This window comes from Mustela putorius, unplaced genomic scaffold, assembly GCF_011764305.1.
Source record: "Mustela putorius furo isolate JIRA1106 unplaced genomic scaffold, ASM1176430v1.1 tig00000831_pilon_pilon_pilon, whole genome shotgun sequence".
NCBI classification, from domain to species: Eukaryota; Metazoa; Chordata; class Mammalia; order Carnivora; family Mustelidae; genus Mustela; species Mustela putorius.
Window position 1 is genome coordinate 1,826,962 of NW_025421490.1, and position 14,946 is coordinate 1,841,907.

At 45.8% G+C, this 14,946-nt stretch overlaps 1 protein-coding gene across 1 annotated transcript in view; it reads left to right on the forward strand.

The window, feature by feature from the left end:
* Positions 1–482: 482 nt before the first annotated feature.
* The window catches only part of CAP2 (cyclase associated actin cytoskeleton regulatory protein 2), a 139,339-nt gene continuing 124,875 nt past the window's right edge, over positions 483–14,946 (forward strand). The window contains exon 1 of the mRNA XM_045085059.1: positions 483–878. The gene's annotated coding sequence lies outside the window, so the exon portion shown is untranslated. The remainder of the gene's footprint in view (positions 879–14,946) is intronic.

Sequence of the window (14,946 nt, forward strand, 5' to 3'; positions counted from 1 at the left end):
TCTGTAATTATTTTCCTGGCATTTATTCAGTGAAGAGCTTCAAGTCCACTTTCTCAGATTGAAATAAATAATGAAAATTGAAAATCAATGTTTTCCTTCTACTCATGTTAACAAAAATGTGAGGCCTCTAATTTTATACTTATAATCAATCAATATATAAAGGGGAAATGGCCACAAATAGACATAAAAGTAGAGTGCTTTGGGATAGGTTTGCTTTTAAATAATTGGGCATTTATTCTTTTAAAGATGCTGTATGTTAGATGCATTTTCTAAAATATGCTAGAAAATGTCTTGACAAGACCCGAATGCATCTGAGCCTGATGGCTAGCTAGTGCGTCAGACATCCACCTCCCTGTCCAGCCAGGACCCTTTTTGACGTATGGGGGTGTGGGGGCACACAGGCCCGTCTCTCGCTTCCGAAGTACCCGTCCTATCTCTGCAAAGTCTTGGCGGAGCCAGCCTATTTGCGGCTCTCCGGCCCGGAGTCTCCCGGATCTTTCCAGACTTCTTCGCGAGGCTGCCTGACGCGGTGAATCCATTTCTTCCGTAGCCGGGCGCTTGGCAGGCTCTCTCCCCCTTCCCCTGCCTTCCCCGCGCCCCTCCTCGTCTCCCACGGCCCATCTGCCCCTCCTTCCCTGCAGCCCCCTCTCCTCCCGGCTCGCCTTTATTCCCACCCGCACCCGCGGGGCTCTGCCCTCCCTCGCTCTCCCCCGCGCTCGTCTGTATTTGGAGCTCCCGGAAGCCGCCGGCGACTCTGCCCGGGATCGGCGTGACTGACACCGGCTCCGACTCCGGGGGGAGGAGGGCGCGGGAGGACGGCGCGAGTGGCCGGACTCGGATTTGCGGCGCCGGGGACGGGACCCCGGGACACCCGGCAGGTAACCGGGGGCTGCGGGCCGGGGCCGGCGCGGGCGGGGAGGGCCGGGGGCAGGTGCGGGGGGCGCCCCGCGGCCGGCCGCTCGGAAGTTGCGCCCCCGGGCTGGGGTGGGGAGGGGGCCGCGACGCGGCGGCGGCGCGGGCGGGGAGGCGGCGCGGGAGCCTTCGGGGCCGGGGGGCCGGGGGGCGGGGCGGGGGCGGCCGCCCCATCTGGGTCAGCGCCGCGGCGCCCTGCCCCCCGCCCTGTCCCCGCTGCGGGCGCCCCGGGGCGGGCGCGGGGAGGCGGGGTGCGCGCGGGAGCCGGCCGGGGCCTACCCGCCCCGCGCTGCCGCCCCAGGCCCGCCTGAACTTTGGGGGTCCTCGCCCGCTGGGCTGCGAGCCGCACGGGGGGGTGGGGCGTGGGGGGAGATGGGGGAGACTGTGACCGGGCTGGATCCGACCCCGGCACCGCGACTGGAAAGTGCTGGAAAGAAAAGGACCTGGCTAGTCTGCAGAACCTGTCTAGAGGCAATGAGTCACTTTGAAAAAATGCAAAGGCAACTGAGGCATTGAGGGGACAGCCCGGAATAGGGCCTCTCTCCAGCTGGGTCCCTGGCCGCTTTGGGTCGAAGGCTGTCGGGCAAGCAGCACTTTCAGGGCTAATGATTGCATATGCAGATGGCCTTTCCTTTATTCTCCTCGGAGTGCTGTCCGGCATCACAAACAGGCTGCAACTTTTAGCTGTATTTGAATTGATGCATTGTGTAGAGTAGATATGGGTGACAGCATTTAGGACATGGAGCTAGGATTGGGTCCAAACTGCCACATCGGAGCTTGAACGTTTAGCGAAACATCAAGAACCTTTGGTTCTGTTGAGTCTTGGCAATGCAGAAGCCTATGGGACTCAGGCACCATGGTTTACCAGAATTGTTGGCAGGTACTATTCCTTTACTGCCTATGTAGGTTTCTTTTAATTTAAGGAACGTGCCTTAGAATTCTTGGTAAAATACCTGAGCTCACTTAATGTAAGATTAAGGAAATTGTTCTTAAGTTACTAAAGTCTAACTAGACTATAAGCCTTTTGAGGGCAGGGGTGGGGTTTTTGGAACTTCTTTCAGGCGGGAACAGTATTTGACTCAGCCTGTCCTGAGCAGGAAGTCAAAGTTTTTCAAAGTAATTGACTCAATAGCTTGAGTGTGGCTGAATCACGACTTGTTGAAGATAAAGTGTATTTTGCAAAGAAAACCTATTCCGTGAATTCCCATATGTAAAAATCCTTAATAGAATTAGAATCAAGGTATCATATTTATTCAAGAGAAAAAGTCATTGAGAAGTCAGGTGGGTGACCATCGAAGTGGCCATGACTTGCAGAAAAGAGGTTTTTGGTGCTTGTTGTTGACCTGGTGAAAATTGTATGAACTTCAAATTTCAGAGTCCATAAGTTTCAGCCGCACCATTCCTTTGTGTATTGTCTACGGCTGCCTTTTTTCACTGCAACAGTAGAGTTAAGTAGCTTCTGAAGAGATCACATGGCCAGCAAAACCTCCATATTTACACTCTAGCCCTTGGCTCAAAAAATTTGCCAACAAATTTGAAGTTCATATAATTTTCACCAGGAAAGAAATAGTCTTATTTTTTTTTTCAGGCATTTAAACATGTAAAAATAATTCTTAGCTTGAGAGAGGAAGGGGAGGCATAAAGACAGGAGGAAATTGAGGCAGGTTCATTCTGTTGGTAGGACTTTGCTACTTCCACGAGCCTAGTGATAGTTTGAGGAAGAGCTTTTGAAGGGATTCATGGGCCAGATTATTTGAGTGCCTGAGTCATACCCAGGAGTTTTTACATACCTTCAAAAATAGCATTAACTAATTTGGGTATTAGAGTGTTTCATGTTGTCTTGAATATTTCCTAACAGACATCTTCGTATGTGAAGTTCTATTTTTTTATTAGTTACATAATATTTTATACATAAAAATAACAGGCTAAGCATATATAAGCTATAACCATTGTGTTCAAATGGCCACCATTACCTCATTAAAAACTAGGGTTTAAGAGCTAGATATTTGTGAAAAGATAACCTACAGAGAGTAGGAAATATTTTAGAATTATGAATCTGATAAAGGGCTTGTATCCAAAATATGTAGCGAGCTCTTACAGTTCAGTAATAAAAAGATAAATAACCGATATAAAAATTGTCAAAGGATCTGGATAGACATTTCTCCAAAGAAGATAAACAGATAGCCAGTAAGTAAGGAAAAGATGCTCAACATTATTATTCATCAGAGAAGTACAAACCAAATCACACTGAGATACCATTTCATACCCAATAGGATGGCTAGAATAAAAAAATCAGCTGGTAAGTGTGGGTGAGGATGTGGAGGAACTGGAACTCTTTTACTCATTGATGGTGGAATGTCAAATGGTGCAGCTGCTTTGGAAAACAGTTTGGCAGTTCCTCGAAAGTTCAGCTGAATTACCATATTATAGAGCAATTTCACTTCGCGGTATATACATCCAAGAGAAATGAAAGTCTATGTGTGCACAAAATCCTATGCACAAATATTTATGCCAGCACCGTTCATAATAACTAAAAGCTAAAAATGTCCGTCGACTGATGAATGAATGTATACAATGTGGTCTACCCACGGAGTGGGATAGTAGCCATAGAAGGAAGTGAGGATCACCTGGGTGGCTCCGTGGGTTAAGCCTCTGCCTTCGGCTCAGGTCATGATCCCAGGGTCCTGGGATCGAGCCCCACATCGGGCTCTCTGCTCGGTGGGGAGTCTGCTTCCTCCCTCTCTCTCTCTGCCTGCCTCTCTGCCTATTGTGATCTCTGTCAAATAAATAAATAAATCTTTAAAAAAATATATTCTAAGTGAAAGAAGCGAGTCACAAAAGACCACAGTTTGTTTAACTCTGTTCCTATGAAAATGTCCAGAACAGGGCAATCTATGGAGACAGGAAGTAAATTAGTGGTCGTGATAGTTACAGGCTACAGGGTTTTCCTTTGAGCTGATGAAAATGTTCTAAGATTGACTGTGGTGATGATTACACATATCAATGAACTGTACACTTCAAATGGGTGAATTGTCTCCTATGTGTTACATCTCAGTAAAGCTGTTAAAGAGAACAAACAGAAAGTAGGCAAAACAAAAACCTTCTATATTGTTACCTGTCCTGTTGCGTCTTTGCGCTCCTCTCCTGTGCCATTCCCCAGGTCCCTCCAACCCTGAATTTTGTGTCAATTAATCCCTAGTTTTATTGTAAAACTGCTTTATGACATATGTATGTATTCCTGAACAATGGGCTGTTTAGGTTTTCTTGGTGTTTGACTTATGAAAGGGGTGTATATATTCTCACTTAGAAAAAAATTCAACCTTAAGCTTTTAAGAATTGTCCGTATTGCTGCAGGTAGCTACGTAGCCCTTGTTGGCAAACATTCCACAAGTCATTTATCCATTCTCTTACTGGCGAGCATTTGGGATAGTTCCCATGTTTTGCAAAGTGCATTGCTGTGAAGACTTTCTCTCTGTGTCTTGGCACAGATGTGCAGGAGCTCTTCTGTGTGAATGTGACTATATCATATATTTTAATGACAAAAAGAAGAGAAGAAGTTGATTCTTCTTCTGACTTGTACCTTAATGGTATGTCTCCATCTTCCTCATTCCCCCAAACGAAGTGAAAAGAACTGGGATCCTAGTTTCTTGTTCCATTTAGATTCTAATAGCAATATCTATTATGTGATATCCCAAGAAGTGTGGAAAAGTGTGGGTCTGAAACTGTACAGCTAATTTCACAGCAGGACCCCATACCCCACGAGCATCTTCATTCCCTTTTATCACTTGGATTTAGGATGGGACAGAGAGCAATTTTATTAAGTCAGAGGGACAAGACTTTCAGCAAGGTCCTAAGTGGTTTCTAAACCTTACTAACATTTTCCTTGTATGTGTATCCCTGCCGGGCAGGCCAGTATTTCTGACATGACTTAGTTTGGTTATTCTAGTAACAAGGAGCCAATTGGAAACCTGGCATGTTAGCCCTGGGCACTTTCGAAGCCTGCCCCGACTCGGGCTGTGAGCTTTTGGATTTCATCCTGGCTATTTCTACTTTTACTTAGGAAGAGAGGAAGCAGGTCAGAGCAGGCCATTACAAGGGATTTTACTAGGGTTTTCTTTTCCTGTTTTAATTATGGTAAAGTAAACAACTTAAAATGTACTGTTTGTATCATTTTTAAGTGTACAATTCAGCAGTATTGAGTACATTCACAAAGTTGTGTGACTGTCATCACCGTCCGTCTCCAGAACTTTTTAATCACCTCAGACTGAAATTCTGCTCCCATCAAATGATAACCCCCATTCCTCCCTTTCCAGCCCCTAGTAACCACCATTCCAATTTCTGTCTCTAGGGATTTGCCTGTTCTCAGTGCCTCATGTCCGTGAAATCACGCAATATTTATCTTTTCACATGAACTTTTATATCAGGGGAATTTCATGTTGTTTTGTTTTTCCTAAGTAGACCCTTTTCTCACTTATGGAAAACATCTTCTTCTACTGAGCAGTTATGTAAAGAGGACAGTTTCCTTTTCAGGATACAGCCTTGTGGGGGTATAACCCAGGGGTAGAGCATTTGACCGCAGGATACAGCCTTGTGTAGGAATTGACATAGCAAGTGTTCTAAAACCAGAGGAAGAACTTCTGATTATTATGGATTAGTAATAATAATTTCACCTGACCCGTCTCATCAGTTAGACATCTAATCATCCTAGCTTCTCATTGACCACTTAACCAAGTGAAGGAGGTCCAGTAGTCCCAAGATGGAAACTCACGTCTATCTAATGAGAGGATAAATTAGGTAACTTGAAGTTCCCATAGTCCCTAGCTTCTCAGAATTTAAAGGCCATTCTACAATATACAAGTCTGATCCAAAATCATTCGAGTTTTGATAGGGTATTAAAGAGCAGGAGAGGGGCACCTGGGTGGTTCAGTTGGCTAAGTGTCTGCCTTCGGCTCAGGTCATGATCTCAGGGCCCCCAGATCAAGTCCCACGTTGGGTTCGCTGCTCAGCAGGGAGTTTGTGTCTCCCTCTGCCCCTCCCCCTTTCTCATGTTCTCTCTCTCTCAAATAAATAAATAAAATCTTAAAAAAAAAAAAAAAAGAGAGGAACAGGAGAGTTCTGGGAGTCTGGAGATTGAAGTTAGGTGATCTCCATGTAGTTTTAAAGAGGCAGGTGGTCCCTGGAGAAGCTAGATGCTGGAGACGGCTGAGACAAACATAGTAGCACATAGATGAGCACAAGGAGGGGCAGAGTGAGAGGGAGAGAGAAACTCTAGCAGACTCCGTGCTCAACCTGGAGCCTGACGTGGGGCTCAGTCTCATGACCCTGAGGTCATGACCTGGGCTGAAACCAAGAGTCAGACGCTTAACCTGACTGTGCGATCCAGGTGTTCAGAGTCTCTGGATTTTGTTTTTTTAAAGATTTTATTTATTTATCTGACAGAGAGATCACAAGTAGGCAGAGAAGCAGGCAGAGAGAGAGGGGGAAGCAGGCTCCTGCTGAGCAGAGAGCCCAATGCAGGGCTCCATCCCAGGACCCTGGGATCATGACCTGAGCCGAAGGCTGAGGCTTTAACCCACTGAGCCACCCAGGCACCTCAGAGTCACTGGATTTTTATGAGATGAATTGAGTATTTTAAAACAATAAGAAGCAGTCAAAATGGACCATGGTAAGACAACTAGCGGATTGAATTTTTCCAGAATCAGGTGCAATAGGCTTTGTAGTGGCGAGAGCATATTTCTGTCTGATTACAGTCTGATGTGTCGTGGAAGCTGTCCATTCTGTGTATCCTCAGTTTAGAAGTCCGGAGCGTGTAGGTAGGGGGCTGGTGAGATAGGAGGGTGGTCTTTTCATCTACTGAACACTATTTGGGGCCTGTGCTCACTCCCATCCAGCATCAGGTGGTGAGTAGGTTGCTGGAAGAAGACTCCATCCAGTTGGTAGCTTGGCTTTTGGCTGACCACGCACAGTTTCTCCTGGTATCATCTTCTAGCATGCTGGAAGCTGTGGCTGGAGATCGTCAGGGGTCCCATGCAGGTTCACAAGTGTTGAGCCAAAATCCTTAAAGTTGTGATTTGGATTCCCCGTTCATTTCCATTTCGCTTCTTTGTCTCTCGGTGCTCTCACGGTACGCTCCCCTGTTCAAAGTTCCCTCTGTGGACGGCCCTCCGGCTCCCTTTCTTCTGTTCTACTTCAGAAGAGTCTCTCCCTTCGTCCTTCCCTCAGTGTCTCGTCTGCGTGGAAGGTGGACGATTATCTAATGAAAGTTCTCCAACCACTGACAACTTGGAAAAAGAGGTTTTCTCATGCCCATGAGTCTAGGTGGGGCTGGCATTAGGGGTAGGGCTCAGTATTGTGCTTCTTTAGGCCAAAAGTCTTCAAACTGTGTACATGAACTGTATTCAGAGACTTTCCCCGAGGTACCTGCACACAAGTGTTTTGAGGAAGTAAATTTTCAAGTCCTCCTCTTCCCTGTGTCCTTTTTCCAGAGGAGTCTTCTTGAGAGCTGGCCTGCCCCAGAGATGAGCTTCTGTCTCCCTCCTTCTTTTCCATAAGCACCTTTCTCGCATTCTGCCCAAGAAAATCCTGTATCTCTAATCCATCTTCCTAATTCATTTGACTAGGAAGTCCTATTTCTAACCTGTTTTTTACTAAACTCCACTATCCAAGGGTGTCATCTAGGGAGTGGGGAAGGAAGAAAAGGGGGACATTTCAGAATCTCAGCCTTAGGGGAGTGAAAGTGAATGATTCCAACGCCCAACATCGCAAATCATGTGTTTTCTAAATCTCTGGAGGGTCTGTGCTATGCTGAGTGCTGTGAAACGTGTAAGCCTGATGATTCACAGATCTATACCCCTGGGGCAAATAATACAGTATATGTTAATGAAAATAATTAAAACAAACAAACAAAAACCAAAGACACACACACACACACACACACACATATTGAAGATCGATCTAATCAAATTGTAAACCGATATTAAAGGACAAATTTAGAAAAGCATGAAATCAGGACTCTCATACAAATGAAAAATGAACTTTTTTGAAAGATTTTATTTATTTGAGAGAGAGAGAGAGTATGCACAAGGAACGGGTGGGGGCCGAAGGAGAGGGAGAAGCAGACTCCCTGCTGAGTGGGGAGCCCGTGTGCAAGGGGCTGGATCCCAGGACCCTGGGATCATGACCTGAGCCAAGGCAGACACTTAACTGACTGAGCCACCCAGGAGCCCCAAAATGAACATTTTTAAACATACTAAAAAATGAGAGAGCTGGAAAGGTCTGTAGTCAGTTCAAAGGAGATCATTGATGGGAAGGTTGAAATGAATTTGCTTAATTGGTGTTAAACCGGCTTCTTCCGCGGTGGGAGAAGGAAGTCTGTCCAACCTTCACAAGGCAAAACTCTTTATGTGCTTATAGACAATAATTACCTGCTTTCCCATCAGTTTTCTACAAGTTAACTGCTATGTCTGCAGAGTTGTAACTGGCCCTCGTCCAAGACAGTGACGGGCTGAGAAAAGGCAGAGGGATGAGTGGGGAGGAAGCTCACTCATCAGTCCTCCTGGCTTTTCCGTACTCTGGTGACTCAAATAATTTTTGATATTTCTTCACCGTGTGATGTTAGTACACTCAGGAGTTCAAAGAACGGAGTGACATTTCTATGACAAAATGTCACCCCTACCCATCTTCTCATTTATGTGAACATAGTTTCCCAGCATTTACTTTGATAAAAACAAAAATTGAGAAATTGATGTTCAACCTTGACTCATTCTGGTAATAAATTTATTCATCCACAGATGCATGAAAAAAAAAACACTGAAAAATGAAAGTGCTCGAGAGAGAGGGTTTTCCAATAAAAATTACTTTTTACGTACATTTAGTAATTATTTGTCACCATTTGTAATATGTGTGTTGTCTAGATAAGTAGCATTCAGAGTTATGATGGTAGCAATCAGAAGAGCTTTTTTCTTTTGCCATTGAATTTAAAGATTTTATTTATTTGACACAGAGAGAGATCACAAGTAGGCAGAGCAGCAGGCAGAGAGATAGGGGGAAGCAGGCTCCCTGCAGAGCCCTATGTGGGGCTTGATCCCAGGACCCTGAGATCATGACCTGAGCTGAAGGCAGAGGTTTAACCCACTGAACCACCCAGGTACCCCTTGACTTTGAATTTAAATTGAAGTTTATAAACATAGTTTTGCTGCAGAAAAGTATGATAGAATAATGAATAAAAGACATTAAGGCATAAAATAAATAATACTGGGATACATTTCTACAGGGCAAGAAGAATGGAAATATAAGTTTGAGGAGAAAATGTAATTATGCAAAATTTGTGATTGTCAAAAAGCAGCCTGTTCCAGTATTTTTTTTTTTTTTTGCAGTGAGTGTGAATTTCAGTGGCTGAGAATGAGAAATAATTTTATTTTTATGCATCAGTGGTAACAATGCTAAAGGTTACATTCTTTGCAGCCATTCACATTTTGGTGACATTTTTTACATGTCAATCTAGAAATGGGCAGGAGGGTTTTACAAAAATGCTTTCTGGATATTTACTAGTGAAAATTTGAAAATCCCTTTTATAACCTATCCTTCCTCTGTTTTCAGACCAAAAATCAAGGGGTCAGTAATATGGCAAACCTTTCTGCACATTCAGTGTTGGTAAAGGAAACAATTTGCTGACTGACAGAGTTCTAGGGACTCCTGGTTCTGCTAGATTCAGGGAAGACATTTCAGAGTGAAAGGTCTTGATGCTTGTGACACCTCTCAAAAGGGAATGATGGATAGCCCCTCAGGTTTTCTTTCTTTTTAAGCAGTTACGTCTTCACTTTACTGGTCTTTCTTGATCTCCCCTTTGGAGGCCCTCAGTGTCAATGATGTGTGTGCGTGCCTGTGTTTAATAACCAGACAGATCGTATTGTTTGGATCTGTCAACGTGTGGCTTTCACCAAGTTTGGGAAATGTTTGCTCATTATTTCTTGGGTATATTTCCCATCTCAATCTCTTTGTCCTCGCCTGGGATCCCAAGGACACCATATTTAATTATAATATTATATATATGTAATATATAGGATATATAAAATATCATATATATATATATAGTGAGATTATTTAATATCATCCCCACAGACCTCTGAAGCTCTGTTCATTTTTTCCTTCAGTTCCTTTTCTGTCTGTTCTTAGATCAAATATCGCTACCACCAAGTACACAGTGACTTCCCAGGGCAGTTGCCATCCTGCTGTTGGGTTCATCCATGCATTGTTTTGCATTGTATTTTTCAGCTCTAAAATACTCACTTATTTCTTTTTTATAGGATCTCTGCCTCTGTTGAGAATGTCTGTCGTTCCATTCATTTTAAGGGTGTTTGCCTTTATCTCCCAAGGCACAGTTAAAACAGGTCCTAGAAATCTATCTGGTGGGGCACCTGGGTGGCTCAGTGGGTTAAAGCCTCTGCCTTCAGCTCAGGTCATGATCCCAGGGTCCTGGGATTGAGCCTCACATCGGGCTCTCTGCTCAGTGGGGAGCTTGCTTCTTCTCTCTGCCTGCCTCTCTGCCTACTTGTGATCTCTGTCTGTCAAATAAATAAAGAAAATCTTAAAAAACAAACAAACAAACCATTAAAAAAAAAAAGAAATCTACCTAGTAATTCCAACATCTGTGTCACTGGTGGGGGCGGGGGTTGCCATCAATGGACCGTCTTTTCTCTTGAGAATTGAACACGTTTTCCCAGTCCCTTGCATGCCAAATATTTTTGGGTTGGACTCTGGGCATTTGGGGCATTGCATTGTGAGACTCTGAGTCATTTTGAAATGCATATCTATATATTTTGTTTGTTTGTTTGTGGGTTTGTTTTCTTTTGTTTACCAGGCAGTCAGCCCAGTTCTAGCTTGCGTTCTGTGGGCAATGGTTCCAGCATCAGTGCAGTTTTGCTGTGCTGCTTTGGGTCGCATGGAAGTACTTTTTAGGGTTTAGTCTGGGCTTGAGCAGTGGGTTCTCCCACAGCTCAGATCTCAAAGCCTCTGGATCCGTCCCACACGTGCGCAGCTCCGAGCGAGACTGGGGCTTGTGCTGCCTCTTGCACAGAAGAAAGGGATCTCCTTCTCCGGCTCTGTCTTCTCTGGGATTCCTCTCACTGGGTCCTGCCCCTAAGAGACCTTCCCCCTACCTGGGCTTCTAGCCAGAAAGACTGGGTTTCTCTGGTAGTTTTAGCTGCTCATACTGCTGTGGTCTAGTCCCCTAAGACTAGGGCCATCCTCAGGGTTGAGCAGTGAGAAGAAAGGATGGGGAAACTGCTCATAGGGATTCTCCCTGTACCCTGGACCACAGGGACCTCTTTCCCCTGCCCCCCACGTAGCAACTCGGGAGAAGCTTTCAGGTGCTTATTTTGCTGCTGGTCTGAGGAGCAGCTCTGTGCCTACAGCTACACTTGGGAGAGGAAAATGGACCCCCCCCCACCGTCCCCCACAACCCCCTGGACTTTCTGTTCATTTTTCCATTACAGAGTCTCCTTTCCAGGTCTTCTGGCCAAAAAGAGGAGGGTTCTCTCAGAGATTTGGTTGCCTGAACCCCCTGCATAGTTCCAACTTTGGGTCAACCCTGGGGAGAAAAGAGAAAAAAAAAACACCCAGGAACACATTCCCAAATAAGTCTCCTTTTCCAGTTTTGATTACTTTCCTCGGTTCACCCAACTGTCATTTGTCTGAGTCTGGAAGTTGCTTCTTGAGTTTTGTTTTGTTTTTTTTGTTTTTTTGGTTTTTTTGGTTTTTTTTGCTTCTTGAGTTTTGAACGCCATCTAGAGAGAGGCTGGAGTGGGTGATTCCCTCTTGACCCACACTGGTAGCTCCCTCCTCCTTTTGATGCTTTCCTGTGGCCCCTTTCCCCATGACCCCACACCCCACCGTTCTCTTTGTATCCCCTTTACTTTGGGCTTCCTAGTCCAAAGAGGAAAAAAAAAAAAAAGAACCTGCAATCTTTTGGTGGTCCACCGCTCTATTTGAAAACACCAATTTTGTTACAAGTAATAAATCAAAGTCAAGAATGGAAGTAGTCCTGGGGCTGGAGACTCATGAAGAAGCGGAAGGGGCCTGGGGCCAAGTCCATCACTGGGCTGTTCCAAGTCAAACCATCATGTTCACGTTTGTTACAAATGTCCACGCACAAAACTGGCCCTTTTCTTGAGAACTGGTCCTTGGGGGTTTTCCTTTTAAGAGAGCTGCTGAATCTGCTCTTCGACCATCTATAAATCTCCCAGTGAAGGCTAGAAAGTTTTGAGATCAGAAGGAGTTTCAGCAAACCTTCTTGCCTTCGTTATTCCTGAGAGACAAGGTATTCTTAACACCGAAACGACGACGGGGTTTCAGGAGTGAGGGAGTTTTTGTCAGGTGGTGAGAAATAACTGACCATATAAGATGCGAGCCCCTTTTCTGCTTCCTGTCACTAGTGTCCCCGCCGTTGAGATGCGCTGTGGCCTCCCCTTAGAACTGTGGTGCGCAGGATGTCCTTGGTCGCCATGTGTGGGGGATCGGAGATGCGCTGACCTGTGCAATCATGAACACATCCCTGTGAGGGGTGCTGGGGCACATTCAGAGATAAATTATAACAGTGACACTCAGGCGTCATTTTCTAGTTCTCAAAGCTCCCCCCCATCATCTCCCCCGAGCTCTCCAAAACTCCCGTGGCAGTTGTTATTATTAGGTAAGGTAAAACTTATAATTCCATCCCAGAAGCCCCTCTGGGCTTTCCCTTTCCCTACTTGCAGCCACCAGCTGTCAGCCCGGTAGGCACTTGGAACTCGGTGTCGAAAACTGAGGTCCTCCCCTTAGCCGGCCACCTGCAAGCCTTCTCTGGGTTAGCGCCTGCACCACCGGACCCGGAGGGAAGGCAGCCAAGACATCCTGCCTTCTCTCTTTCCCTCCCTGCCCTGCTGATGCGCGTGGCGCTGTCTCAGATCTCCGGCACCCCAGACCTGGTCTGACCTTCTCCAGTCCACTGCCACCTTGTAGTGAGTTCCCACATCTCCCCTCAGCCGCATCCGCTGCTCTGGCCAGCTACCGTCCATCCTGGGTTTTCCCCTGTGCTCTTTTCCCCTGTGCTCTTACCTTCTGGCACAGAGTGAGTGCTCCGGAGATGTTTTCTAGCTGTAAGGCCTCAGTGCCTTGGCACGTGCATCAGCCCAGAGATGCTTTTACCCTCACTTACCTCTCTTCTTCCGAACTATGCGTTGAGAAGGCAGTAATGCCTCCTCATCCTCTGAGATTCAGCTTAGCGCCTAACTGAACATTAAGAGCTTCCTGACTTCCCAGGGCTCACGTGAGTACCCGCCCTTCTCTACCCCAACCCCGTGCACATATGCTCCCGCAGCATTCCTCTGCGCTTCTATTACAGGATTTTTCAGCGTGCAGCTCCTTTTACTCTGAAGTGTGCTTCTGAGAAATGCGGATTGCTGGGAGTACCCGGAACAGCTGAGTTAGGATTGCTGAGCGTGGGGCCCAGCAACCTGCATTTTGAAGCACTCTCTGCGCCGCCCCCACCCCCACCCCCACTGCTTCTCCTTGGTGATTTTTTTTTTAAAGATTTTATTTATTTATTAGACAGAGAGAGACACAGCGAGAGAAGGAACACAAGCAGGGGGAGTGGGAGAGGGAAGAACAGGCTTCCGGCTGAGCAGGGAGCCTGATGCGGGCCTCGATCCCAGGACCCTGGAGCCATGACCTGAGCTGAAGGCCGCTTAACGACTGAGCCTCCCAGGTGCCCGCTCCCCCGTGATTCTGAGGCAGTGAAACCACTGTTCTCCTTTGCCCCCTGTCATGGCCCCTAGCTGTGGCCTCTCGGAGCAGTCTTTGGTTAAGGTTCATTGCCACCTAGGTCTTCTCTGGGAGATGAGAGCAGCAAAGTCATTCCGATTTAACTGGTTTTCAGCTATATCTTTGTAAAGAGGAGCAGTGCCCCTGACCCTTGAATGGCATAGGTTTGAACCTTGCAGGGCCACTTGGTGAAGATTTTTTTAAATAAATACCTACACTGCTGTGACTGTATTTCTCTTCACGGTTTTTTCTTTTCTTTTCTTTTTAAAATTTTATTTCTTTGACAGAGAGAGAGAGATACCACGAGTAGGCAGAGCAGGAGGCAGGGGTTGGGGAGGGGGGAAGCAGTCTGCCTGCTGAGCAGAGAGCAATGTGGGGTTCTATCCCAGGACCCTGAGATCATGACCTGAGCCGAAGGTAGAGGCTTAACCCACTGAACCACCCAGGTGCCCCTCTTCACAGTTTTTTTAAGGTTTTCTTTTCTCTAGCTTACATTATTGTAAGAATACAGTATATAATGCAGATAGCATACAAAATATAAGTTCATCGACTGTGTATGTTATTCATAAGGCTTCCAGTTGGTAGTGGGCTATTAGTAGTGAAATTTTGGGGGGGACTCAAAAGGTATATGCAGATTTTTGATAGCACGGAGGTGTTGGTGCCCCTAACCTCTGCATGATTCAGTTGTACTTGTTGGTTTGAACTTGCTTGGTTCCATTGTACTTGTTTGTTTTTGAAAGCTTTATCGAGGTACAATTTTGCATAAAATTCACCCATTTTAAGTGCACAATTCAGCGTTATTAGTGTATTCCCAGCATTGCGCACCTGCCACCATGATCCGGTCTTAAGTCCTTTCCGTCACGTCACATAGAGATTTTGTGCCTGTTGGTACTCACTTCCCGTTCCCATCCCCAGCTTAGGCAACTGCTAATCTTCATTCAGTCTCTAGACATTTGCCTTTTCTGGATATTCATATAAGTGGAATTGAATTCTGGATATTCATATAAGTGGAATATCTGCTCTTCCATGTCTGGCTTTTTGACTTAGCGTAATGTTTCAGTGTTCATCCCTATTGTAGAATGTGCAAGTACTTCTTTCCTTTTTCTTGCTAAATGATACTCTGGTGTGTGGCTACATTTTTTTATCTGTCTGTCATCTGATGGGCTGTTTCCTTTCATGTTTCGCTATTACGAGTGATGATGCCACGAACATCGGTGTGCAAGTCTTTGTGCGTGTGGA